The following is a 24,893-nucleotide window of genomic DNA, read 5'->3' as shown; positions in this document are numbered from 1 at the left end:
TGGCATAAATTCAATATCTTTCATTATGTAATCTAACAAATTTGGGTGCATTTTAATCCTTAGTACAAATATGCATGTTAGAAATGTGCAGTGTCTGATACTTCTAGTATTAGATATTACGAGCAGAAAATAATATGGCCAGCAGCACTGAATTTATTTTATTCTGCTCTTCATTAAAAAAGTCATTAAAAACCAGAAGAAACAGTACATTGTTACTGTTTCATCTGTAGATTTGTGATAACATAATACTACTGTAACACCTCAGCTGTGAATGAGAATGGAAACCATCTGCCTAATTTTAATTCTCCTAGCAAAATCTCCCTGAGATATCACCTCTGCCTCAGCCATGCAGAAACAGGTCATTACTTCTTCAGACTTTTCAGGCACCATCTGCTAGTAAATTTTACCTGTTTGTCTGTCTGCTTGTCTATTTGTCTGCCTTCCATGGAAAAGGAAAGACATTAGAAAAAAACAATGTTTGTCAGAGCTACCTCAAAAATCTTTCACCAGAATTTAGAAATCTAAATGGTAAGATACTACATTTTATTCTTTATTTTATAGCTCAAAATGTATCTCTGAGTTTAACATTAATTTTACATGATTAAAATGTGCTATTAAAGCAGTATATTTCTACCATATACTATTCTTTCACTTTACACATGGTTCATTGTTCATCTTTCCCATTTCAAGAATTTGAGTTTTCTGTTCTCTGACAATGGCAAGGTTTTGAGTAGCCGTAGCAGTTATGTCATCTTTTTTGAGGAATTTTTAACATATAGTTTAATTTTTTTTTTTATCGTGGATCTTTTATTAAATTTGATTTCTGTATAATTTTAATTTTGGTTTATTTCCCACTTGAATCAGAATTTGTATCTATTCAATTGAGGAATGTGACCTAGTATGATCTGGCTATGGATTTTATTTTTTTTCCCCCAGTATATTTTTACATGAAAAGCTTTTCAGAAATGTAGTAACTGAAGAAGTTCAGTGAAATGTTCTCTAAATACTCAAAAGACATTTGGGGAAAAAAAAACCAAACACAAAACAAACCCAAACCCACAACCCAACATAAAACAAACCCTGTAAAAAGCACTGAAAATAATGGGAATGATATTGAAATGTTACACAGTAAATTGTAATTCTTTCATCAAGAGATAGATTGGAAACTTTTATCTCACTTTATGTAGAAAACAGGAAAAGAAGATAAGCTAAACTGAAACAGAACAATTTTACAGCTAGCAAAAGAGAATAATACATAATTAGTTGATTAAGCACCAAAACTTGCATACAGGACATACATTTTTCATAAATATATGCCTAACAATCTTTGAAATCTGACTTAAAAAAGGAATCGGTAATATATACACACAGATAATTCAGAGTATCTTAAAACACATAGCACCCAATATAATGAACTTTGAAAAAATGTATTTGGAATTAATATTAATTCTGTTAGTTCTATAATATTAGTGACATTCCAATGAATGGAAATCATCTTTAGGTGAGTTGTTTAGCAAGCATCTTCCAGAATATTTTTCATGTGGTCTCATATTACAGCTGGCACAGACTCTTGATGGAGACAAATCTAGCCCAGTATGACTAATTATACATTCTTCACTGGGATAATTTTCTATATTAACATCTATTTCACAAAGCATTTTTTTTTTCCTTTGGAAATTTTTATTTGTCCCTTTGTTCAACAGAGTATTACAATGCTACATATAAGCTGGTTCTCTAACTATGTTGTGTTATTGTTCTTTATTTTTAACCTTCAATAATAAAAATAGTTAGGTCTTTTACAGAGATTATTTGGCACTTTTCTCCCACTCTCCCTCATTTGTAGTATTTACGGGAGAAAATTTTTAGGGTATAGAAAAGGTAATACTTGATATTTACAGATTTGTCTCAGATTCATGTTTCACTGTTTGTCTCTCAATGAATTTAAATGTATTTCTGCACCCTGTGCATACATATTTTCAGCACAACTTGTGGACATTTATCTATTTATGGAGTGCAGTGTGACACGTATTTTATTTGCTCACACTTTGTAGTGACCCACAATCTTAATGCCCTAGTGGGCATTTTTACCTCCTTCAAAATTAAAACTAACTTGATACTTCTTTCTTTTGGGGTTTTTAGTATTCAGTTACGTTTTGCACACCTCTGTTTAGAAGAACAGACCGTTTCCAGAACAGCAGTTTGTAAGAGTCTTTTTCTTCTTTCTCCTTTGATGATATATGTTTTATGTCACATTTTAAAGTACAGACTTTGCTTAGTCCTGCCTCTATGTATTTTTAAAAATGTTAGTAGTTTTCCTTTTCATTTTAATAGTTAGCACTTTTGTGATATCTGTCTCTTCTTTTTGAAAGCAATTGTTTCTTAGATGTTTTTAGAGCTCTCTTGATCCTGCAGCTCACTTGCTTTGAGTCTTTTATGCAAACTTCCTCAGTGTTTTATAACATACAGACAAGTCTTATGGAAACTTACTAGTTTTTTACAATTTTACTTATTTTTTATTTTCAATATGTTATATACTGTTATTTTTTTAACCTTCAGTGGGTCAGAAATAATGTCATAAAACAACACAAAAGCTGCCATTCAAGTAATTTCTTATTTTCATTTTCAAGGCGAACACATATCTTTCTTAGAAAAGCACTTGAATTAGAGATGAAGATTTAGAATGCATTCTCGGTTACATCACCAACAATCAGCCCTTTTTTTAGGCTGGCTCACTAAAGTGAAAAAAACTCAGACCAAAACTTTTTCATCATAGTGGTTTTTTTGTTTCTTGCTCATTCTATGAGAATTTCTGATTATAACCTTATGCCAAAAAATTCATGACAGGTGTGAATATTTGTGAAGAGATAGTGTGGCCTTTATCACCTCCTATCTTTCCATCAATGATAGATTATTTTCTAAAACATTTTCTGCAGTTTAAAAGGTGGCTGTAGATTCATGCATGACTTAATAAGATTATTACTTTTGTTACCTATTAGTATTAGCAGGAACAAATTATCCTGCTAAAATAGACTCAAACCTCACAATCTGTTTAATTTAATAACGAAAATAGGATCCTGGACAAGGCAGCTAAGCCACAGGACTTTACATACCCAAAAGAGATGTCACTCTTGAGGTATTTAACCCAACAGCGTAATGGCAAGACTGGGCTTGGTGTTTGGAAATGGAAAGTAGCTTTGAAGAGTATATGTTCTTTGACATTCCATGTTTTCTTGCACTGCACATTGTACAATTGTGCATCTGGCTTTAGTCTGATGGGTAAAACACTAAATTACCAGTTTGCTTGTAATTTGAATTCCATATGGAGATAGGGTAGTGGAGGTTGAAAACTGGAGACTGTTCACCAGCCTTTCAACATTGTCACAGTAGGTTGCATTTACAATTTTTATAACTACAATAATGTTCTATATGTCTGACCACAACTTAATGCCTGTATCCAATAATTTTGGATACCTGACAGTTACAAAAAATAGTTATCCTTCACATTTCAAATGCACTTAATGATAACCTACTGCAATTTTTCTTTCTGAATGAATACATTAGATTTTTGCTCACTGCTAACATTTGTACGTGTTCCAACAAAGGACAGAACAATGGAAGCCATCAAATTAATGATGTGTTATCACCTGCTAACATGAGAAAGGTGTAACATTTTTAATAGCAGAGACTAGATTAATGTCATTTCAGCCACAAGGAGCTGGGAATCAATTTCAATGCTAATCAGCAGTTTAAAGAATAGATTAGGAACGCAGTAAATGCCATTAACCTTTCAAGCACTACCACTACATGAAGCTTCCTGCGGAGGCATAAAGCAGTGTGCAGCTGTGACACAAACAGAGCAAATATAATACAAAAATGTATGGAAGAATTTCTTGGTCTGTTTTATGGCAAAACTGTGTTCTGAACAAGCCTTACTTAAAAAGTAGAAAAATCTTACCTTGTAACAAAAAAACCAAAAACAACAACAAAAAAAAAATATCTAATAAAATTCTAATAAAATGCTTATTTTTGAATTTGAGTTTTCTGAAATATGAAGCATCACCTAAACTAAATGTTTTGTGCAAATCATATAATATTCACTGGCATAAAGTTTGCTTTCCAAAAACATGATGGTTTTTTTTACAGCTTCATAGCGAAATGGTGTATAAGGAAAGGTGTATGTGATTTTTAAAACTGCTGCGCACACATGATCATTGACAAGTATTTTAATATTATTTATGACTTTTCTCATCTGTGTTAATGGAGATGGTGCAGTCACTACAGACAGGTATCACAATCACATTATTGCCTTAATGATATCAGCCAAAGGGAAAACCACATTATTAAACTCTATGACAACCAAGAAAAATAATATCCTCTGCATGAGACCACAAGCTCTCCTGGTACTGGAAGAATTGCATTTCTGTCTGTAATGAACTCCAAGAGTGACTCTACACCACTGGAAAAGGGCAGGATCTAAACAGTGGTCACAACCAACTCAGAAATGTCTCACAGTCTTAAAATGTTTGATCTTACCTGTAATTCATTCAAGTGTATAAAAAAGCATGCAGACAGCTAACCATTGGGGTTTTTTAAATAATTCTCCAACATTTGAACAGATATGGAGTAGATAGGATGTACTTGTAGATAAGCAGTACTCATTAGTTTTCACATGAATGTGGCAGTACAACTACATGCAAGACTATTTATGCAATCCTTTCTGTTATGCTCATTAAACATTGTTCTTTAAGTACTTAAAATATTATACTGGTATTAACATTTTAACTCAATCATCATCTCAATTTTAAACTCCAAAAGGGTTTAAGTTATAAAGGTATTTTGCAGCAACACACATTCTATACTTAAGAATGTTCTGCAGCATTCTAGAAGAAACTGGAAATTTTATTTCCCCTTGTATACGTGTAAAGACCTTGGGAATCTAAACTTTTATTTCTACTATTCTTTAATTCACTTTTTAATGTTCATTCAGAATGGTGAGATGATGATACATGTTCCCCAAGCTGTCCTAGTCCTGGTATTCCATCATTTTGAAAGCACTGTTGATACAATCAATGATGATAAATGCTTCATCTCTCTTAATTAGGCTGAGAAAAAAATGAGAAGCTTCGACCAAAACTATTTAAGAAGGATTTAATGCTTAGACTTTCCTAGTGTTCTTCATTTTTACATATGCTAACATTTCTTCTTATCCCCATTAAGAGAGACATAACAATATTTCATGTGTCAAAGATTTTTTTAAAAATAAATTAGCTCCTCAAGTGCAGATCGTTCCCCAAGTACAGTCTGTCTTTTGTTTGTATTTTTCCTCTGAATTAACTGAAAAAACCTTATTTGTTGATTTGTTTTACTACTTCAGTCAAATGGTCATCATAAATACCAATTTCAAACATATTTGAGGGAGATTACAAGTCAGCACCATGCAGAAACAAAATAAATGGTTAATGATGCACTGACACCTACACTTAAGTTTATAAAATACAGATAACACCTTTACTGGGTAAAGGCTACTTTGTGTAATTATAAGAATTATAAGCCTTTAAAAAACAAGAGCAAAAATCGGTCATAAATCAGTCGTACAAGATATGTGACTTTTCTCAAGAAACAATTTAAGGTATGTGAAAGAACAGCCCAGAAACTGGAATAGAAAACATTGTGCTCTAAGGCACTCTTAAACCCTCTCCTACCACCAGTTTCAAAGCTAAACCAGGCTATGATTAATAAGAAACTATTTTACAGGATGGAAAACAGTGAATTGTTAAAAAATGAGGAGTACAGAATGTATGATTACACAAAAATGACTGAGAAGAATGATACAGTAATCCTGGACAAAGGGGAATTGAATACTTTGTGGAATTTAAGACTCATGAAGAGAGGAATAATATTAAACTTAAGTTTTCCACTCATGTTTTCTACTAAGAAAGTTTTTATGTTACTGACTATCATAATGTAAAAGTATTTTTTGAAATGAATGGTATCAATTAAGATGAAGAGTTCTCTATCAGTCATAAAAACTGTGCACCTAACAAGGGTTTAGTACAGTGTTACAACGCAGAAAAATGGGTTTCAGGGGAAGAACTGATACGCATTTTTTTATTAAAACATTTTAGGTAGAAAAACTACAAGAAGAATTTTTTAAGTGAGCGGTTAATTAAATAACAATGGAAAAATTAGCTGGAAAGCTGGACAAAAGAAATATTTATTTAATCAGAAATAGGAGTTTTAGCAAAGTTACGGTATCATTCATCCCCACTTGGAATCATGCATAAGAGAAGTTCTGATTAATATAATTCTCATTTTCAGGTAGCAAAATAAAGAAACTTGATTACAAAAGCTACAAGCATCACAGAAATCTAGTTTCACAGAGAAACATAGCATCAAAATTTGAATATTCACTACATAATTAAAAAAAAATCCTCAGCCAGTGTACATTTTCGATCATGTGCCTCAATTACTATTCCAAAGTTTTTAATTCTTTCAGACATATTCAGCCTTAAATAATATCACAGATAGAAGAACATCTATAGATCAGCTAAATACGACACAGGTGTTTATCATCACAGGAAAACATGCATTTCCTCTGGACTGATCACCTCTTTATGGGTCTCATATGTTAATAATGCATATTTTTCTACAGTCAGCAAAACCATGCCATGAAGGGTGGGGGCACTAAATGTGGATTATGAAAATATGAAGTATTTATGAATTTGGAGTAAGTGAAATGTGTCTGTTTTGACTGGTTAAACATAGATGAAAATCCCTGTTTCAAATGAAAATAAAAAGTTAGTAGCAATAAGAAAAATATCAGTTCTCTGAGATTATATGTCTTCAGTTAAGAAGCTTCTTTGAAAGTAATTGTAGAGACCATGGAATTGCTAAACATCTAATTGAGATTTTGTAAAAATAAAACAAATCTAATAAAATTAAAGGTATGTTAAATTGAAATAGATAAGATACCCTGATTATAGGATAAATTCTTGGCAAATAGTGTTGCAAGTTCATATTGCTTATTTACTACTTTACTAATTATGTTGATACAAGACCTTGGCTGAAACATGGAGTTCAGTGTAGAGTAATAACTAGCAACAGTAAAAGCAATGATAACAGAGTACAATACAAATACATTATAAGGCCAATACATTTTCTTTAGATACTTCAAGTGAATTATTAAGACACTGTAAATCCAGAGACAGGATTATCCTGGAATCCTTAGATTCTGACCCAGAATGAGGTGGAAAAACTCAGTTTAAAATGCACCTGATTAACATAGACAACATTTCCCTAGAAGGCTCATAAATGCGTGATACCATCCATTATTTTTCCTGGCCTCCAAAAGATTTGGTTTGATTTGGTTTCAGGTCTTTTGCAATTGAGCTTGTTTTAGAGTCAGAATCTAGAAGTAGGGAATAATTTATGTCTCCCAGACAGGAAAAGAAGTGAAAAAAATCTTAACCGTAAAGCCAAAGCTTTGTCCTGTGATTTTTCCCAACCAAATAGATACAACTTTAAAAGTGTAACCCTAAAAAAATGCGTTCTTATGTACTCAAGACACAGTATCATGCAACTACTTTTTTTTTTTCAATGATTTTTGTCTCTTTTTTTCCTTTCCTTTGCCTACATTAGAGGCAGTCAGAATGTCTTTGCTTGCACATGGCAGATTCCATGAACTCTGCTGGAGCTGTTCTCTAGATCTTCATATTGTTATCTATAGCTATCTTCTTTTCTCTTTTATTTATGTATTTGTTTATTACTCCCTAATTAAGTTCAAACTAGCATGATTTCTTATTTTAATTATATTTCAACACTTAATTGGGTTCCCTCAGAAAAACATTAAAACTGGTTACTAATATTTCATATGTGGGTTGCTTGAATCAGCTGGTGAGTTTATCTCATCTCCTGAAAATAATTTTATTACTATTTTAGTATAGGTTCCAGAGGTTACCAATATTGTAACATTAGATTCTTATCTTGTTTTAAAGATATCTGACTAGGTTATTTGGGAACCTTAGGACAATTAGATGACAACAATACAGAACATGGCATAGATGACAGAATACACATTCTATTAAATGGTTTTGATGATGTTGATTCAGAACTATAACGCGCACTAATCTTCAATTCTTAATTGCTTGTAAACTGCCCCAAAAAACTAGGTTTTAAGCTTGCTCTTCAGAAAATTCCTTTTAGTATGTGTATCATTTGTCTTAACATTATTGGACAATCAGTATTGTTCTTACTAACACATAACACAAAGACGTAAAATAAAAAGCTAAGAACTGTTGAAAATGCAATTATATCCCTGACAAGTAGGGATTATATTATATTAACATCATGTAAAAAACAAGTAAGCTCATGATAAACATAGATTATTGTCCTGGGTTCATCTGGGATAGAGTTAATTTTCATCTTAGTAGCTGGTGCAGTGCTGTGTTTTGAATTTGATGTGAGAACAGTGCTGATGGCACACTGATGGGTTTGGTTGCTGCTGGGTGATGTTTACACTCAGTCAAGGACTTTTCAATTTCTTGGGCCCTGCCAGCAAAAGGGCTTGAGGGGCACAATAAATTGGGATGGGATACAAATAGGACAGCTAGCCTGAACTAGCCAAAGAGGTATTCCATACCATATGATGTCATGCTGAGTATATAAACTGGGGGAGGAAGAAGGAAGAGGGGAACATCTCGCATTATGGCGTTTGTCTTCCCAAGTAACCGTTACACGTGATGTAGCCCTGCTTCCCTGGGAATGGCTGAATACCTGCCAGCCCATGAGAAGTGGTGAATGAATTCCTTGTTTTGCTTTGCTTGTGTGTGTGGCTTTTGCTTTACCTATTAAATTGTTCTTATCTCAAGTCTTGAGTTTTGCATTCCTTTGTGATTCCTGTCCCCACCCCTCTGGGTGAGGAGGGAGTAAAGGAGTGGCTGTGTGGTACTTTGGTTGCTGGCCGGGGTTAAACCACAACAGTTATCAATGAATTAAATAAAGACAGAAGGTGTTCCACAATTTATTGTAGGAAATCAGTTGAAATAGAAACAAGATGTCAAAAGCAAAAATAAGCTCAGTATTAAAGAGAAGGCATTCAGTGTGGTATGTGTACATGAACTGCATGACACTAACGTGCCTTAATGTACTGTGTGAATTTTAAAAACTTTTGGTGATTATTTGGTATTATATGAACTTCTCCCCAGGTAAAGGAGATACTGCAAAGAGCAGTTCTGGATGGTTTTTGCTACAATGCAATCTATCTGCATCAATTTCACAGGTTTATCAACAGAAAAGAATGAAGCTTTACATTAAACTTAAACGAAGGCATACCAGTGTAAGAACAGTTGAATGTTTTGTGGATGACTCAAAAAGTTTACTTAAGAGTTGATGCACATTAAAAGAAATACAACCCCACAAAACTCTCCTACTTTCCTACTCCATACTGTAAATGGAGTCTTCAGAGACTTAGAAGGATAAGAAGGTATTTGACAAAACTAATTTGAGATCTAAGGTCATTAAGACCTTAAGGGGGTTGTGTTGCGTCAAAGTGACAGTGCCTGGTAATAGAGAAAGAGTGATCTTATTTTTAGGGCACTAAACTGGACTTTTCAGGAATTATGTTTGGTTTTGTCTTTACCATAAACTTCCCTAAGCAGTGATTTTCTTTATCTGGGGTTGTGGGGCCTTGGCTCACTTGACCTAAATATCTGTAATAATCACAAATGAACCACAAATATTCTCACCAGAAAAAAAGCAAAGTATTTATTAATAAGATATTATGTTTTAACCTCAACGTATTTCAATGCACATCATCAAGTGTAGTGAAGATTTCATTCAAAGCCTGTCTACACCATTGAGTGGCTTTGCACTGATCTAGTGGATTTTGGATTATATGCTAGGAGATTGTTTTACCAGGAGCAGCATCACAGTGAAGCTCTTTTGTTACATTAAGTAAGACTGATTTGAAGAATCAGTTACCAATATTCGAGTGAGCGGAGGTTATCTTTATTCGGCAGCGCTGGGTGCATGGGGGATCGCTCCACCAAAGTCATGCACACTGAAGGAACCTTTCAGCCCCCTCTTTATACAAGTCACTCCTGTCTATTCATTAACTTTCCGGGAACTCATTAACATATCTCACACCTGGACAATTAGCACATTCCATTCAAGGACCTAGTATATCTTCAAGTTAACAACGTTAACATATCTTGTGCCTGGACAATGTCCTTGAGGAGTTGTCACTATGCAGACTCTATTCCTTAGCAGTCATGTTTAAAGTCTCCATCTTCACCACATATTGCATGTAAAACAGGAATCTAAGACAAAATGTCCCTTTTAAAGATAACCAACCCAAGGACTTAGCAGTCTGTGCATCCATCATGTGGCAATAAGTGTCCTTGGACATCTCCTGACTTTAACTAAACATAAGTGCGTCATCCTTTAGATAAGTGGTACAGCATTCACTATTCATTCCCCCCTTTTCTAACAGCTATTGTAAATTCTTTTACAAATACAGAAAATCATATTTTATGATCATTCTTCTACAGCACCAAATAGAACATTGAAGTAATATACATATGGATATGCGTAAACCTACTATAATAAGTATTATAACAAAAGCATGCTTTAACCATTCTAAATTAGGTAACCGCAAAGTCAGTTTGTTCCATATAGCTTCAAAACTCCATGACAAATTGTCTTTAGTAATTCCATGCAAAATCTGAGCCTTGTTCCATATCTTATGGATGTCTGTTTCAATTTGATTACTTTGTTCTATGTATTCCCTGCTTTATACCAACCATAAGCCAAATTAGCATCTTGTCCTGATGGATTGTGACCTTGTAATTGGGTATTATTACAAAAATCTATTACTGTTAAGTTTCCAATTTGATCCACATTCCAATTTCCTACATAGACAGTAGTCTTATCTATCCAATAATCAGACAGAAGGATACTGTGATGCTGGCAAAAACTGTTGGATTCTGAAATTCCATTGATATAAAAATGTGAGGGTCAAAATGTAGACACACATTTCATATACCACTGACGGGAGTGACTGAAAGTGGATGCAGCTGTGCCCATTTGCATCAGCTGAGGCTCTGGCCCTTTTCACTTTTAAAGAAGGGTACCAGACATCAAGATTTTTATAATGCTGTGTGTATACTTTCTAAGCTGAATATTAACTTTTAAAAAGAAACTTGTAATAGTTCCATTAAACTAAGTAGAACTCCAGAACATTTACATTATTTGTTCCAGTGTTCTCCTAAATAGTGTTTGTAGTCTGTTAATGAGTCTGACCATTTTTACACTCTTAATGTACTCCAAATGCAACCAGGAACATTGAAATTATTCTTGTAATTTCTATGGATGAAATCCAGTTTCTCAGAAAATATTTCACCAGTGATCAATGTATTTTAAGCACACTATTTTCAAACTTTTACAGTTTAATAGCTGCAGGAAAGAAAAACTTCACTAAACATTCTGGTGTAGCTGAAATTCGGAATAAGAAAACTCCTTAACACCAATGTAGCAGTAAGAAGCAGGCATTCTTTTTTTGCAGTGCTAGATGCACAGGGTATCCTTTCGCCTAAAGTGCACGTTGTATGTTTCATTCAAGCAAAATTATATAGTTCACACTTATGATTAGGCATTACATTTCTCGGAAAAATCATACATATCAATTCAATAGGTGGTACCATGTTAGTTAAGCCTTGCACATGCTCCTTACAGGTGTCTCCAAGTCTTCTAAGGGATCTCAAACAATAGTCAATCCTGTAGTTATAGCTGACTGATCACTGAACCTTTATTCATTTCCCTCATATGGAGAGCCCAAGGAGAGTCCAAGTTTGTTTCATTACCTATGCGATGGTCTCCTCAGTGATTGTAGGTTTTAAACGGCTCTTACGTAAGCAGGGTCAGTTAGCAATCTCTCCACAGTGTTTACACTGAGACAAACAATATAGTTGTGAAGCTAAACCAGAATATATAAGGCATATAGTTACAAAGCTAAAACAGACTGTGACAAATTCCGAGTCAATTTTTCGTTTTATATGATTTATTTACAGGGTTAATAAAAGGCAAGTAAACAGCGCTGGGTGCGCGGGGAGTCAGGGCTCCTCTAACACGCACACCTGTTAAATTAGGCAGCTGGTTCTTACGTTCCTAAGCTAATACATATTCATCGCTACTTCTAAGAAAGGCAAGGTTATTACAATTAGTTTTTTGGGCTGAAGGCTCGCAGTCTTTCTCCCAGGCTTTGTCCTCCAGTCGTCCTTCAGTTTCCTTTTCTTCCTTATTTGATAATCCCTTGGCTGGATGTCAGAGACTTGTGTAGCGTTCAGTGCGATAGTTAACAGTCATTTTGAAACTCCTTTGTTCTCCTGTCCCCTAGATCCAGGTCCCAATATTTACCTTTTAAACCCTCTGTTGACACGAATTGCTGGACCGTTGACACGAATTGCTGGACCACTTCTTACAAGACTAAACTACACAGTAACGCTGGTAATGATCCTATTCCTATGTATAGTTAGTGTTCAACACAAGTTGTGTTCTGCAAATGTATGACTATCACTAGCATATGCTGAATTTTTCTGAATAAGAAATTGAAAAAAAAGTTTTATCTCTGAAATACTGTATTTCATGATTCACAAATCCTGACTATACCTGTTACCGGTTTCTTCCCTTTACATTTAGAAGACTGTGATAATCTGTATGGACAGAGGAAACAAGCAAAAAAAGCTACCGTAAGGTTAGATAATTCCTCAAATGGGGAAAGATTTAAAAAACAGTAAAAATATTCTATTTCAGCTTCACTTGACCTGCATAGTTTTTTTCTCCCTATCCAGTTTGTTCTTTGAAACAAACCAAACAAAAAAATAAAAATAAATTTTGTAATACTCTGAGCTGCCAAAACAATGTCTAAAATAAGATGTTTTTTTTGTGTTTAAAATGGGACTGTTCTTTTTGTACTTATTGAAATATGGGTAAATTATTTTGGTTTGTTGGGGGTTTTTTTAAGTATTTCTACTCATTTAAGAAAAAGAGACTTTTTCATAGGAACAGACCACCAATTACTCTTCATTTTACCACACTAACATATACTTAGATCCATCTACTAAGAACTAACAGAATCACAGAAAGAGATCCGTTTAAACAGCGTCCAAAGCTTCTAATCACTTGCCACCTCCATCAATATAATCAGCTTGATGCTTATATAGGTGACTGACACATCACAAATGCTTTTTACATTTACCTTACCCTTTCTGGAAACTATTCACTATATCCAGAAGACGGGAAAAACATTAACAATGACAGAAGAGCTGTAAAAAAGTACATTCTGTTCATTTCCAAAATATCCCTTCCCTCTTTTCACTTTTTCTGGTTCTGTACAGAGATTCCTTTCATGAGAGGTTATTTCAACAAGTATTTTAGATCCTATTATCATTCATAGCATTAGGGAAAAAAAAGTCTTGTATACCTTCAGAAGAAAGGATTTTACTCCTGGTACTTTGATACCACAGAAACTATGTCGTGGGCATTCAGTGTAGGAAACCAAGCACTTCCATTTTACAAGTGCAAGGTTTGCCAGATAACTTCTTCTTTTTTTTTTTTTTTTTTTTTTTAAGATTTTTCAAAAGGAAGAGCATAAATTAAAGAAAAATATGACGATAACTCATCAAGTACAACGAAAAATACGAGACACTGCATTTACAATACAGAAAGGTCAGACACATCGCAGCTTCCAGGCACATTCATGCATGTCTAGCCCAATTAGTACTATGTCTCAGACAACTGTCTTAAAAGTACCGATTAGCTGGACCATCTTGTAAACAACAGAGGTGTGCTGACTGTCTCCTACTCGGGGGATGGAGTTGATGGCTCTCTGTCAAGGCTGAGGGGAGACAGGGATAGAAGGGAGGTTAATGTCTCAATGAATAAAATGACAGTTCCTTCTCCTTCACATCAGTGTTTTAAACTTCAGGAAAATTTATCCTACATGGGTTTTGTTCGATACTCTGGTCAAACATTTTACAAACATTAAGAATGCCACCACTCTATTTGTTAACACGACAAAAGGATTAAAGATCTATCCACCATAGTTGAACAGGTAATTTGTCTGTGGAGCTGATGTCAGTGGTCAGATAAGATTTAGATAAGATAGAACCAAACATCTATTAGTTCCAGTAGTTTTGTTTCACTTAACAGTTCCAGAGATAACGATAAGCTATCACAGCTTTATGACAACAAAAAGTGAAGCATCTGTTAATGTGCACCACCCCCTTGTGCCTGCCTCTTTTATCCTTATACCCTCTAGCCATTTGGAATAGTTTCTATATTTACAGCTTGTTAAAATGTTAGGTATCTCGTTCTTATAGGTTATTTAAATTACTAAATTCCATTAAGTCAAATTATCAGCATTTACCATATTATCATAATTACAGTTATGTTGGCTTGCTTATTAAAAAAATCTTTTCTAACAGTGATGTCCTAACCTCATGCAACTGACTTCTGCTTTTCTTCTATAATTAACAGAAAAAGTCTTCACAGCCTCTGATTCAGTAAAAGCTAACTTATATGTAAAGACAATTAAAGGCGATTTTCTAATGCTGAGCAGAGTTATAATTAGATCCAATTTTTGTGTGCTTTTTTTATAGAGGTTAAACAAAGAAAGAAACAAAAAATCTTCCCAAGCTTGGTACTGATATGCATGCATCTTAGCATTTGCTTTCAAAATGTATTCCCAAGGCATCTTCCATAGATAACTCTCTCAAATCAATAATGTTTTATAAAATTATCAAAACAGCATTACATGGACTTGGTAGACCACACCTATCATTTCACAAGAGAACAAGAAAGAGAGCATTATTTGTTTAAAATATAAAATCCACATTCTTTCTTATAAAACATTTTAATTTCTTGGATTTATGGTTTACCCTATTTTAATAAAACCTTCAGAATTTACTGTTTTAAAGAATATTAAGCAACCAAAAATCGAGGACAGCTCTGAAACTGAACGGTGAGAAGTTTTCCAAAACCTCTTTTTTCCCCTGACTTGATCTTTCACACTTTATTCTTTCTTCACCAGACCCATACACTGTTAAAATATACAGAAAGAAAACTATCAAGAAAACAGATTTATTTTAAAGAGGATTTCACATGCTTAGTGACTGTTTGTTCAGGCCATAAAGATGACTGCGATTGTGAAGTTTTAGTAGGCTACAGAATAGAAATTTCTCTTCTATGGTCATTTAAGAAAATTATTCTTACGGTTTCAAAACTTAAATTCCTAATTTTCTAGAATTTAATATTTTTTATTTAATAAGTTAAACACCTATCCACTTCAATGTTCCTGCATATCCTATCTGGTTACGAGCATAAATTGTTATCTAGTAATTGGGGTTTTAAATAGATTTATAAGAAACCTTTTACAAGTCAGAAGCAGCATTGTTATGAGTTCTGGTGTAGTATGTACCAGGCTGATAAGATTATCTTTCAAAGTAAAGATAACTTCACTATTTTATGAAAATACTGCTCCTCCTAGCAAATACCTCAGTTCACAAAGTTGTTAATTTACTCATCCTTATAACAGAACCTTTTTAGTATTTCATGAGAACAATATTTGTGCCCTTGCCTTTCATTTGCAGATCATGAGCCTGTTTAGATTCTGCAAGGTATCTCACTTAATCCAGCTGAGTTGCACCCAACCCAATGACTTGCACTGAGGTGCCCACACTATATTGAATATTCCAAACATGTCATGAACAGTTTAGTTAGCATCCCTTTTCCGCAGCCTAATACCTCAACACAGCAGTCAGCAGTAAAATTTGCATTGTCACAAGTTTTAGAAGTAATGAAAAATCTTCTATGGTGTACTTTGAATTAATTTTTGACATACACCTACTATGGATTTACAATAATTTACTTTGGGTGCTGAATAAGCCTGCTTTTTTCACACCTCACCACACCACTATTGTGGGGCTTAATTACAGTGCTGTCTCTTTTCCATTTAAATGTGTCAGAATTTATATTATAACTTTCACAGTTAAACCAGTTAACACTAAATAGTCGTGTCATCCAAAACAGTGTTCCACTGAAGCTGAAAAAATTAATTTCTGTTGCAGCTAAGTCCAATCCCCTGCTGCTTTGCCTTTCCCCCAGGAAGGATATGTTACTATAACTTAACAACCAAATTGTTGCTAAAACATGTAGTTCTGAAGTGTTGAGATAAATATATTTTAGTATTTTGTGCCAATTAAGCTTAATAAATAAATATTAACTTCAATTTCTTGAAAACACATTCTGAACATTTAAATGTAGGCTGACTGGTATTTAGGATTTTTTCAATAAGTAACAAAATAGTTTGCTTTTAATATGAGTTATTTTTATTCTATTTAGATCAAATTGTGAATCTATAACACTTTTGCTTTATGATCATTCTCATGTGATGCATTCAAATCAAATGGCTTCTAACTCAGAATTAAAAAGTTGTTCTATACTTAAGAACTATTTATCAGCTATAATGATTACTCTAATACCTGCTTTATTCCTTTAGAAAATACCAAGTGGGTGAATTCCAGCACCCACAACAGTCCCTAATGATGTCATGGTTTGGAATTTATTTCTTAATTTTAGTTAATTACAGGAAAAAAAATATTTCCAGGGAAACAGATCAAAACAATATTCTTGTCAGCTCTAAAATAGCTGTTGTTAGTGGAATAAAACCAGATATATGTAATAGAGAAACATATAGCATTATGTAACTTTTTGTGTGGCACTTGTGATTTTTTTTACCACAGTGGAATATGCAACATTTTCACTGGAATATACCCATTTGTAAAAATCTGGTTTTATTTTATTCTTCCCACTTTCTTCCTTGTAAGCTTAAAGCCATTTCCTAGAGAAAAACATTCCTGTGCATAAGAATTTTATCAATATTAGTAAAGATTGTAACAACTCAGTTACTGATAGACATCACAGCCCAAAATATTTTCCCCTGCCAGTCCTGTCACAATCCTGAGCTACACACTAAAACTATAATTTCCAATGCATCAGCAACAGAGGTAACAGATATTGAAACCTAAGATCCTTGGTTTGCATTAACTACTGTAGCCCAGCCCCTCGGTGTCACATATTGTGAACTTTTTCATTTGTGTTTGGCAGCATACGCTTTATTTCTAAATAACTCTGGATTCCTTATAGCCAATTTTGCTGTAATAGGGACTTAGAACATTCACTTGAAGGTGCCTGGGAAAGCACTGGCACGCTCTTAGCATTTCTTAACCTTAAAAACAGACCCTAGTGACATTAAAGAAGATTCCATTTTCCAGACAGTATTTCCAGCTTGGTTGATATTGTATGAATTCACTTTAGAATAGAATAAATCTTGTAGTTAACATGTAATGAATATAAGATATATGATATCCTCATGTGTATTGTGTTTGCCGACATCTTGTAATGCTATCCTGTTATCCATCGACCTTCTGTGTCTGTCGACATCCTAATTGGGACTATAATGATGACAATGATTACCGATTGTTAAAAAGATACTAAGAATGGATAAGAATTGCTTTGGAAAATGTGATACTAAAATCGGTTAATTGGTCAAGATTATATACAATAAAACAGGGACAATCTGAAACACCCATGAAATTTCTTGATCGTTTAAGAACAGCCATGCAAAAATACACTACCTTAGATCCCTCATCTGAGGAGGGTAAATCACAGCTGGTTTCATTATGCCTAGGACAATCTGCCGAGGATATAAGGTGGAAATTTCAGAAAATGAAGAAACCAGATATAAGAGATCTGGAAAGATTGGTGGAAGAGGCTTGGAGGGTGTTTAGAAATTGGGAAGGGGACGAAAGACAGAAACTAGGACAAACTATTGCAGCAGCCACTGTAGCTGCATTGAGAAAACAAGAAGAACCCCTTAGGGTTAGGAGTCGGGGAGCTGGAAGATGGGGAGGGCTTCAACAGTCCTTAAGATCAGATCAGTGTGCCTACTGTAAGGAGATAGGTCATTGGAAAGGAGAGTGTCTGAAATTGAATGAGACCCGACCTGTAATAGCTAACATTTCTTCTGAATAATGAAGTAGACTGGGGGAATCCACCCTAGCGGATCCACTGGTTAAAATTAAGCTAGGGAAACTGGAACAGGAGATGGAATTTTTAATAGATACAGGAGCCTCTTATTTAGTGTTAAACCAGAAACTAATACCAGAGGATAAGGACTTTGTGACTGTGATAGGAGCCACTGGCCAACAAGAGAAAGCCTTTTTCTTAAAATCATTGAAATATAAATTGGGAAAACAAATGGGGATACATAGGTTTTTATATCTGCCTGGATCTCCAAATTCCCTATTAGGCCAAGATTTGTTGGAACAATTAGAAGCAGAAATTGTTTTTGAAAAAGGGAAAATGGAATTAAGGATAGGAGAAGAACAACTAATAAATGTATTGAGCCTGGCATTAATAAAAACTGATCCTAAAACTGAAATACCCTCTGAGATCACAGATAAGTATATCCAGGAGTTTGGGCCACAGAAGTCCCTGGAAAAGCAAAAAATGTGACCCCAATAATTATTAAATTAAAGCCAGGAGAGAAACCTGTTAAAGTTAAGCAATATCCTTTGAGGATAGAAGGCAGGAAAGAAATTAAAGAAATAATTGACAAATTCTTACAGTATGGATTATTAGTGGAATGTGAGTCAGAATACAATACACCCATATTGCCAATCAAAAAGGCGGATGGAAAAAGCTATAGGTTGGTTCAGGATTTGAGGGCCATAAATAAAATCACTGAGGATATACATCCAGTAGTGGCGAACCCTTATACTATGCTGACTAAATTAAAGAATAATCAGGTTTGGTTTACCGTGCCGGATTTAAAGGATGCCTTCTTCTGTTTAACCTTAGCTGCAGAAAGTCAAAATCTATTTGCCTTTGAATGGGAAAACCCCGACTCAGGCAGGAAGACACAGCTTACGTGGACAGTACTACCTCAAGGTTTTAAGAATAGCCCAACCATTTTCAGAAACCAATTAGCAAAGGAACTTGAGACCTGGATGCCTCCAGACACTGAGGGAACTTTGTTACAATATGTTGATGATCTTTTAATAGCTGTTGAGACTAGAGAGAGTTGTATTCAATGGACAATAAGTCTCCTTAATTTCCTGGGTTTAAATGGATATCGAGTCTCCCAACAGAAAGCCCAGCTGGTTTGACAACGAGTGACATATTTGGGATTTGAAATTTCTGGAGGCCAAAGAGAACTAGGAACTGAACGGAAGGAGGTCATTTGCCGAACTCCAGAACCCCAAACAGTAAAGGAGCTACGAGCTCTTCTCGGAATGACAGGTTGGTGCTGCCTTTGGATTTATAATTATGGACTCATGGTAAAACCTCGGTATGAATTGATAAAGAATGGCCAGTCAAAATTAGTCTGGACTGGGGAAGCGCAGAAAGCTTTTAAACAACTTAAACAAGAATTAATGCGAGCCCCGGCTTTGGGGTTACTGGATCTCTCGAAACCCTTTTGGTTGTTCTCTCATGAGAGACAAGGGATAGCTTTGGGGGTACTAGCACAAAAACAGGGTCCCTATAAACGAGCAGTAGCTTACTTCTCTAAACAATTAGATGAAGTAAGTAAAGGATGGCCCAGATGCCTTCGGGCTGTGGCAGCTGTTGTTATCAAGATACAGGAATCTCGGAAGTTTACAATGGGACAGAAAATGACAGTGTTAGTCTCCCATACGGTCTCATCAGTGTTGGAGCAAAAAGGAAATCATCGGCTTTCACCACAGAGATTTTTAAAATATCAAGCAATGTTAGTAGAGCAAGATGATGTGGAAATTGTGGTCACTAATGTTGTAAAACCAGCTTCTTTCCTTAGTGGAACTCTGGACGAACCAATACCACATGATTGTATAGAAACAATGGAGGCTGTGTATTCCAGTCGGCCTGATCTTAAGGAAGAACCTTTGGAAGATGCTGACGAATCCTGGTACACTGATGGGAGCAGCTTTTTGAAACAAGGAGAATGTAAGGCAGTGTATGCCGTCACAACCACTCAACAGGTAATTGAATCCAAATCATTACCCCCTGGGACATCCACCCAGAAAGCAGAGATAATTGCTCTTATGTGAGCACTGGAACTAGCAGCAGAAAAGAAAAAAAATGTTTGGACAGATTCTAAATATGCATTCGGTGTGGTGCATGCTCATGGAGCGATCTGGAAAGAACGCGGGTTGCTGACTGCTCAAGGAAAACAGCTAAAACATGCTGAAGAGATTTGAAAACTGCTAGAAGGTATAAAACTACCAGAAAAGATAGCTGTCATGCATTGTCAGGGACACCAAAAAGGGAACGCCGATATTGAAATTGGAAATCGATTGGCAGATCAAGAGGCTAAGCAGGTAGCTGAAATTGCTGAAGTGAAGGCATTGTCTTTAATACCAGACGGTAAGATCCAAACTATATGAGTAAATCAAAAGCCAAATTATACAAAAGAGGACTTAAAATTAATTGAAGACTTAAAAGGTAAAATGAAACCAGATGGATGGTACATTTAAAAGATAACCGTATAGTAATACCCTCTAATTTGATATGGCCCACGGTTCTTACAGAACACAATAAAACACACTGGGGAGCTGACACATTATATAAGAGCCTAAGTCAAACATTAGTGGGACGAAATCAATATACAATGATAAAGCAAGTAACTCAACAATATAGCATTTGTTTACACAATAACCCCAATACCAAAAATAGAATAAATCTTGGAGTAATTGGTAAAGGAAGTTATCCAGGGCAACAGTGGCAAATTGATTTTTCAGAGCTCCCTAGAAAAGGGGGGTATCGTTATTTACTGGTTCTGACCGACACATTTTCAGGATGACCTGAAGCCTTTCCCCGTCGAACAAATAAAGCAAGGGAAGTGGTTAAAGTCTTGTTAAATGAGATAATACCACGTTTTGAAATCCCAGGAACAATGTCTTCGGATAGAAGTTCACATTTTTGTGCCCAGGTGGTACAACAGATAAGTAAGATTTTGAAAATAGATTGGCAACTACATACTCCTTATAGGCCGCAGCAAGTGGACAAATAGAGAAAATGAACCATTTGATTAAGCAACAAATAACCAAAATTGGGCAGGAAGCTAATTTGTCTTGATCTCAGTCCCTTCCTTTAGCATTACTTAGAATTAGGGTTAAACCTAGAGTAAAAGAGAATTTAAGTCCCTTTGAAATTTTATACGGAAGACCACATCAGTTTTTATTTAGTGGGGAAGATTTAACACAGGGTCAGAATATTTATATGCTTATATAACTGAGCTTCAGAAACAGTTGAATAAAGTACATAAATTCGTTTTAGGGACTAGGGCTAGAGGACTGGATCAATCAATCAATCCCTTTAAACCTGGGGATAACGTGTACATAAAGACTTTTTCAGGACAACCCCTAGAGGAGAGATGGAATGGACCGTACCAAGTGTTGTTGACAACTCATACAGCTATCAAGATTAAAGAACAAGTCGATTGGGTTCACTATTCAAGAGTGAAGAAAGCTCCTGAGAAATCATGGACCGTAGCCCCGACAGGACCCACAGGACTACGATTCTTCAGGTCATACTTATAATTGGGTGGCTACCAAATTTGTACTTAACTTTATGGAATAAGAATGCACATGTATTTCTGGTACGAGGAATCTCTCAGACTCTGAATAAAACTGATTGTTGGATATGTACACATATGCCCGAGTATGGAGAAAAGGGTATATCATTGATTGGAATCCCACTGCCTAGGAATCAGTCTTGGAAAAGTCTTTGGGAAAATACCTCTTGGAATATTGGAAATTATGAAACTCTGCAATTAGAAGTAAATAGCCCTAAGGTTCGAGATTCGTACTATACGTGTGTTCAGAGATGTAATCCACCCAAGGGACAAGGGAAACTGGATTGCAATTCTGTAACTTATGTGGGAAATCCAAGTTCCTGTAATACCACTTTAGACATTGGTATCTCGACTTTTGTTAGCTCCACAGCTTGGCCAGTGCCGGAAGGAACACTGGTTGTGTAATGACACAGCCTGAAAAGTTTTACCGAAAAACTGGATGGGAACATGTAGCTTAGAAACAGTAGTTCCCAACATGACATTACATGATTCTTTGTCAAAAGGATACTTGAGAAATCACATTCAGAGAATTGGGTGAGGAATTAAAAATCCTTTGATAGAAAAACCAAGTGCTTTTCATAGCTTTGCCGGATGGCTTATACCGTGGTTAGGGGTAAGTGAACTGGAAAAGACTATAGTCAATATATCAGCAATGATAGAAAACTTGGAAAACAAAACAATCAGTGCTATAAAGGCACAGCAAATAGAAATATCTAGTTTGTCACAAGTGGTATTACAAAACAGAATGGCTTTGGATTTATTATTGGCTACTCAAAGGGGAGTATGTACAATTATTAATACCAGTTGTATATACATAGATCAGAGTGGAAGAGTTTCCACTGATTTAGAAGAAATTTGGAAACAAACCAGAATATTACATGAGATTACAAAGGATGATCTTTCTTGGGGATTTGAAAAAATGTGGAACAAGCTGACTTTTTGGTTGCCTAACCTTCGATGGTTGAAGCAGATTTTTGTTGTAATAATAATTTTTTATAATATTGGGAATATTGGTATGTATATTATTTAGATGCATGTTTTGGTGTTTGAAAGCAAGTAGATATATATGATGCAAAGGAATTTGCATGTACCTAGAAAAGGGGGGAATGATATTGTATGAATTCACTTTAGGATAGAATAAATCTTGTAGTTAAAATGTAATGAATATAAGATATATGACATCCTCATGTGTATTGTGTTTGCCAACTTCTTGTAATGCTATCCTGTTATGCATCGACCTTCTGTGTCTGTCAACATCCCGTTATCCATCTACCTTTTGTTGAAACTTAAGCTAACATCCTGTTACCTGTTGTCCTTCTGTTATGTTGAAACTTAAGCTAAAACACCGCAGTGGGGGAAAGACAGATAAAGGGAGACTTGGTTGAAACTGGCCAACTCAGCCAGCTCAGCATTTTCTAGCAAAAGGTGAAAAGTACACCATGAGGAAGACCTACGGCCTTCCTCCCAGAGACCACCACCCATGTTCCAAAGACCCCTGCCCACAATTCTTGGAGGAGTCTGCGCAAGCACAAAGGACTGATAAGCTAATGAACATACGAAGTGAGAGTAGGCGGGGTTAGGTAATGAATATGTATAGGCGTTAATGGAATATTCATTATTTTATTGTATAAATATAAGATAGTTAGTTACTTTAGACATGCACGTTGGGCGGAAGGATCCCCCGTGCATCCAGCAGTGCCAATAAAGGATACTTAGTCACTAAGAAATTTTGACTTAATTCTTTAAATCATGGTCAACAAACTCAAATTTACAATATCAATATCTTGGCCAAAGGATCTCACTATTGACATAAGGAATGTTACAACTCACATGTGGCAAACCTTCTGGTATCTGTATGTGGATACTTCAAGGGACAAAGACAAAGTATTTTGTGAGGTTTGGGAAAGGGAGCTTTATATAACAAGAAACCTGAAATCTTTCCTTACAATATGAAGTGCATGTTTTAAGTTTTGTTAGAGGTAAACACTTCTATCTGCAGTGCTCTGACAGTATAACTGTTAAAACAAATCAGTTCACCCAATCAAGTCGTCCAAAATCAACTGACTTAGAAATGAGGACTGTATTTTAGGTTGCAGAAAATCTAGCGTTACCAGATGAAGAATGTTAATAACAACAATATGAAAAATAAACCAATGAAAATTTAACACTTCAATAATTCTGAAGGTTTGGTTGGTTTTTTTTCCTATATAATGTGGTTTACAAGTAGAAAGCAATTATGTGGTATGATATAATTTTTTTTATTTGTGTTTCTATGGTTTATATAACAGGTGAAGTTTCTATCACAAGTCTGGGGATAACTCATTTACACAGTAACATATCATCTACTACTTGCTGTTTGTCTTTAGATCTGTCTGTCTACCCTGTTCTCTGTACAATTCTTTGATGTACAAATTTCACGATTTCTTTTTGGTGTAAAAGTAAGCCAAAGTAACATTTTCAAGGACTGGTAAATCAGAAGGAGATAATGCATCCTGGATCTTTCAGATGCTCTGCTCTGCATCTTTACCAATGGGTGGTTGCCTCTTTTCTTTCAAATTGATTTGAAGTTCACAGAACAGCTGATATTGGTGATCATAAATACAAATGCAGTGAAGAATACAAGAAGTTTCTTTTATTTTCCCTTGTCTTTTGACCTAATGATCAACACAATTAAATAGAACACAATGTGTTTTTACATTACAATATTATGATTTCAAGAGTTCTTACTCACTGCTGGATGTGAAAGCAGTGAAAGCTACCAATTAATAGAAATGAAAAATTGATTCAAAACATGCAAAAGTTTCCCATGCAGACATGCCATTATCTTAAACTGTATGTTGGATCATCATACTGTCCATACTGAATGCTAGAGTTGTGGTCTTCAACATATGAATCAGTTTTCCAGAACATCCACAGAAGTTAGTTGGCTAATTACTAAGTAATTTAAAAACCTGATACGTTTTGCTAAAGAACAAGCTCTTCTTATTATAAATTCTGAATAAGTTCTTCCTTGATTTTCTTAATTTTCTTTTTAAAATATAGATTACTAACTCAACTATAACGTGTGTTTGACAGAAGTAATTTGAAAGTAATTATACAGAGCCAAGCATTTAGACTCATGGGTAATTTGAATGCAGCTTCTTTCACCCTTTATAATTATGTACTTATGGTGTTGCGCTTTTGAAGTGAACATTATCCTTTTAAAAATGCAGAGAAAGATGTA

General features: G+C 35.0%; 1 long non-coding RNA gene across 1 annotated transcript; it reads right to left on the bottom strand.

The window, feature by feature from the left end:
- Window positions 1-305: 305 nt before the first annotated feature.
- Window positions 306-23,358, bottom strand: LOC121089189. Its single transcript, XR_005828151.1, has 3 exons — window positions 23,174-23,358; window positions 16,417-16,423; window positions 306-317 (listed from the first exon to the last, which is right to left on the bottom strand). It is a non-coding gene; the product is annotated as an uncharacterized LOC121089189 (long non-coding RNA).
- Between the last annotated feature and the right edge of the window lie 1,535 nt (window positions 23,359-24,893).

The sequence above is a fragment of the Falco naumanni genome, chromosome 5, assembly GCF_017639655.2.
Source record: "Falco naumanni isolate bFalNau1 chromosome 5, bFalNau1.pat, whole genome shotgun sequence".
NCBI lineage: Eukaryota > Metazoa > Chordata > Aves > Falconiformes > Falconidae > Falco > Falco naumanni.
This window is presented reverse-complemented; position numbering and strand designations above follow the sequence as displayed.